The sequence below is a fragment of the Arachis hypogaea genome, chromosome 11 (genome assembly GCF_003086295.3).
Source record: "Arachis hypogaea cultivar Tifrunner chromosome 11, arahy.Tifrunner.gnm2.J5K5, whole genome shotgun sequence".
Lineage (NCBI taxonomy): Eukaryota > Viridiplantae > Streptophyta > Magnoliopsida > Fabales > Fabaceae > Arachis > Arachis hypogaea.
Window position 1 is genome coordinate 45,123,888 of NC_092046.1, and position 5,348 is coordinate 45,129,235.

The window sequence follows — 5,348 nt, forward strand, 5'->3', positions numbered from 1 at the left end:
CCTCTATTATACTTGGTAGACCCTTTTTAGCTACAGGTAGAGCTCTGATTGATGTGCAAAAGGGTGAATTAACTCTGAGGGTCAATGAAGAACAGGTGGTTCTAAATGTTTTTGAAGCCCTCAAGCACCCTAATGATTCTGATGGGTGTATGAAAATAGATGTTATTGAACCACTTGTTCAAGAAGTACTGGAAGCTGAGGTACTTGATGATGTTCTGGCTCCTATTTCTAAGTATAAATTAGTTGAAGTTGATGATTTACCACCCCAAAAGGAGCTGATGAGCACGCCAAAAAAGGAGGAGGAAGTCCCCAAGCTTGAGCTCAAACCTTTACCTCCATCCTTGAAATATGTGTTCTTGGGTGAAAATGATTCATATCCAGTGATTATTAGCTCTTCTCTAAAGCCTGAAGAAGAAGAGGCGCTTATTTCAGTACTCAGAAGCCATAAAACAGCTCTTGGATGGACTATTAGTGACTTGAAGGGGATTAGTCCAACCAAGTGTATGCACAAGATCTTTCTTGAAGATGATGCTAAACCAGTTGTGCAACCACAAAGGAGACTCAATCCAACTATGAAAGAGGTGGTACAATAAGAGGTAATAAAACTATGGGAAGCAGGTATTATTTACCCTATTTCTGACAGCCCTTGGGTAAGTCTTCTGCAGGTAGTTCCCAAGAAAGGAGGGATGACAGTGATCAAGAATGAGAAAAATGAGCTTATTCCTACAAGAACAGTCACAGGATGGAGAATGTGCATAGACAACAGGAGGCTCAACACTGCTACAAGGAAGGATCATTTCCCCCTCCCTTTCATTGATCAGATGCTTGAGAGGTTAGCTGGTCATGCTTTTTATTGTTTTCTAGATGGATATTCTGGATATAATCAAATTGCAGTGGACCCTCAAGATCAAGAGAAGACAGCATTCACATGCCCCTTTGGAGTATTTGCTTACAGGAGAATGCCATTTGGACTTTGTAATGCTCCAGCAACTTTTCAGAGGTGTATGCTTTCAATTTTTTCTGATATGGTTGAAAAGTTTATTGAGATATTTATGGATAACTTTTCTGTTTTTGGTAATTCTTTTGAATCCTGCCTTAAACATTTATCTCTTGTCTTGAAATGGTGTCAAGAATCAAACCTTATTTTAAATTGGGAAAAATGCCATTTTATGGTTACAGAAGACATTGTTCTTGGACACCGGATTTCAAGTAAGGGGATTGAGGTAGATAAAGCAAAGGTGGAGGTAATTAAAAAATTACCACCCCCAACTAATGTTAAGGCAGTTAGGAGTTTCTTGGGTCATGCAGGATTTTATAGAAGATTTATAAAGGATTTTTCTAAAATTACTAAACCATTGAGCAACATGTTGGTTGTTGATGTTCCTTTTATATTTGACTCTGATTGTCTGCATGCTTTTAAAACTCTGAAAGCAAAGCTTACCTCTGCTCCCATTATAGCTCTTCCTGATTGGAATTTACCCTTTGAATTAATGTGTGATGCTAGTGATTTTGCTATAGGAGCTGTTTTAGGACAGAGGCATGGTAAGCTTGTACATGTCATTTACTATGCTAGTCGTGTGTTAAATGATGCTCAAAAGAATTACACAACTACAGAAAAGGAATTATTAGCTGTTGTGTATGCTGTTGATAAGTTTAGGTCCTATTTACTTGGTTCTAAGGTTATTGTTTATACTGACCATGCTGCTTTGAAGTACCTTCTAACCAAACAGGATTCTAAACCAAGATTAATCATATGGGTTTTACTCCTTTAGGAGTTTGATATTGAGATAAAAGACAGGAAAGGGTCAAAAAATCAAGTAGCTGACCATCTCTCCAGGATTGAGCCTAAAGCTGGAGTACAACTACCCACAGCTGTGACTGAGACATTTCCAGATGAGCAATTATTCCTCATTCAGCAGGCTCCATGGTTTGCAGACAATGCAAATTATAAGGCCATAAATTTTATTCCAAAGGAGTACAGTAGGCAACAAGTGAAGAAGCTATTGACTGATGCCAAGTACTACATTTGGGAGGAGCCATACCTTTTTAAAATATGTTCAGATGGTATCATCCGGAGATGTGTCCCAGATGAAGAAACACAGTAGATTCTTTGGCACTGCCATGGTTCTGAATATGGAGGCCACTTTGACGGTGAAAGGACAGCTACAAAGGTCCTTCAGAGCGGGTTCTACTGGCCTACTCTCTTCAGAGATTCAAGAGAATTTGTGAAGCACTGTGACAGATGTGCAAAGGCCACGAATCTCCCTGCCAACCATGAAATGCCACAGTAGGGGATTCTTGAGGTTGAGTTGTTTGATGTGTGGGGTATTGATTTCATGGGACCTTTCCCGCCTTCACATTCAAACAACTATATTCTAGTGGCGGTTGACTATGTGTCCAAGTGGGTGGAAGCTGTGGCTCTGCCTGCCAATGATGCCAAGGTGGTAATGAGCTTTCTTCAGAGATATATCTTTAGCCGGTTTGGTGTCCCAAGGACACTAATTAGTGATGGAGGAAGTCACTTCTGTAATAGACAGCTGGACTCTCTTCTGCATAGATACAGAGTCCGTCATAAAGTGGCAACCCCCTATCACCCTCAGACAAGTGAACAGATTGAAGTTTCCAACAGGGAACTTAAGAGGATTCTAGAGAAGTCCATCAGTGTTTCAAGAAAGGACTAGTCTAGGAAGCTTGATGATGCTCTCTGGGCATACCAGACAGTGTACAAGACTCCAATTAGCATGTCCCCATATCAGTTGGTCTATGGCAAAGCCTGTCACTTGCCAGTTGAACTGGAGTACAAGGCTTACTGGGCAATCAGGTACCTGAATCTTGATTCAGAAACTGCAGGAATTAAGCGAATGCTTCAGTTGAATGAGCTTGATGAATTCAGATATTCAGCTTATGAGAATGCCAAGCTATATAAGGAGAGAACCAAGCTACTGCATGACAAGAAGATTGCCACCAGAGTCTTTGAGCCAAGACAGAGAGTGCTTCTATATAATTTAAGGCTCAAATTCTTTCCCGGGAAGCTGAAATCCCGGTGGTCAGGACCGTTTTTGGTTACCAGAGCTTCACCATATGGTCATGTGAAAATACAAGAAGAGAATTCTGACAGAAAATTCACAATGAATGGCCAGAGGTTGAAGCACTATCTTGGAGGCGAGATTGATCACCAGAGGTCCACTCATCTGCTGAACTAGCAGAACTGACCGTCAAGCTAGTGACGTTAAAGAAGCACCTTGTCGGGAGGCAACTCGATAATTTTGTATCCTTAGTTATTCTTCGTAGTAGTAGCTTTCTTACTTATTTGATTTTTATTGAGTGTTTATTATTTTTCTGATCATGCAGCTATTTTAGAACAGGAACCGGAGATTCCTCTTACTATTTGTTTTTATTTTCAGTTTTTCTTTGCTTGAGGACAAGCAAACCTTTAAGTTTGGTGTTGACGCTTCGCTTAAGAGTTTTCTGTTTATTTTCATTGCACTAAGGGAGGTGAATCATCTTCACAAAGGAGCACAACCTGAAGAATAAAACGACCGCTCGGATAACTAAGGTGGTTGAGTTTCTTTCATTTTTTATTCCTTCCCGCTTTTATTATGTTATGTTCCGGTTTTCTGCTATTTTGCTTTGTTTGTTGTATGATCCTTTATTAGTTAGAATCCTAGGTCTAGTTTAGTTTTCTCTTAATTGCTTTAATTCCGAAAAGATGTCTCATGTATTACTAACTGAGGTTGAAATTCAAATAAAAAAAATACAAAAGTGACGTATTGCATGAGAAAGTGAGTTTATATTGAAGAATAGTCTTATTTACTTAGATGTGGTGGTACTTTCTGTGATTCTGAATGCATGACTTGAACAGTGCATATTTTTTATAGTGAAGTTTATGAATGTTAAAATTGTTAGCTCTTGAAAGAATGATGAAAAAAGAGAAATGTTATTGATAATCTGAAAAATCATAAAATTGATTCTTGAAGCAAGAAAAAGCAGTGAAAAACACGAAGATTGCGAAAAAATTTATATAAAATAAAGAAAAAAAAAAGAAAAGCAAGCAGAAAAAGTCAATAACCTTCAAACTAAAAGGCAAAGGGTAAAAAGGATCCAAGGCTTTGAGCATTAATGGATAGGAGGGCCCAAAGGAATAAAATCCTGGCTTAAGCGGCTAAAATCAAGCTGTCCCTAACCATATGCTTGTGGCGTGAAGGTGTCAAGTGAAAAGCTTGAGACTGAGCAGTTAAAGTCGTGGTCCAAAGCAAAAAGAGTGTGCTTAAGAGCTCTGGGCACCTCTAACTGGGGACTCTAGCAAAGCTGAGTCACAATTTGAAAAGGTTCACCCAGCTATGTGTCTGTGGCATTTATGTATCCAGTGGTAATACTGGAAAACAAAATGCTTAGGGTCACAGCCAAGACTCATAAAGTAGCTGTGTTCAAGAATCAACATACTGAACTAGGAGAATCAATAACACTATCTGAATTCTGAGTTCCTATAGATGCCAATCATTCTGAACTTCAAAGGATAAAGTGAGATGCCAAAACTATTCAGGATTGCAGTTGTAAACTCCACTATAAGAAGATACATGAGCTTAAGCGAACTCTCATTCTCATGCAAATTCACATCCTAAGCTTATATTAGTTTTGGTTGCTTGAGGACAAGCAACAATTCAAGTTTGGTGTTGTGATGCGTGAGCATCTTTCCTATCTTTTCCTAGTGAATTTGCATTTAAATTGTTGAGTTTAATCAAGAATTAATTATCTTTTAGCCACTATAGATGCTACTTTGAGTCTTGTGTAATTCTGTTTATTTTAGGTAGCATTTGGTTGGATTTGATGGAGTTTCTGCAGAAAAAAAGAAGAAGGCGAATGATGTTGTCAACTCGGACCTCTCTGCACTCAAACTCGAGCTAAAGAGGTCCAATGGACGTGATTCCAGTGGCGTTGGAAAGCTAACTTCCAGATCTTTCCAACGATATATAATATTCCATACTTCTTCTCCGAACTCACTACCAAGGCTGCGCCTAACTTGAGATTTCTCAAGTTAGGCGCAAGACACAACAACAATACGCGAGATTGGTCCTGCCCACTTCAAGTTAGGCGCACTAAAGCCCAAGTTAGGCACAGCTTCACTCAACTAAACTCCAATTCATGCTGCCAAGCCCAAGTTAGGTGTGGATCCTAGTGAAGCCAAGTGGTCCCCATCTATCAATTGAAGATTTGCTGATTGCTATAATTAATTCTAATTTAAATTCAAATTTTAAAAATAGGAAAAGATATTATTTTAATTTTTAGTTTTAGATATTAGATTTTTAAATAATTAGGATTAGTTATAAAAAGAAAAAACTACTCTTCTA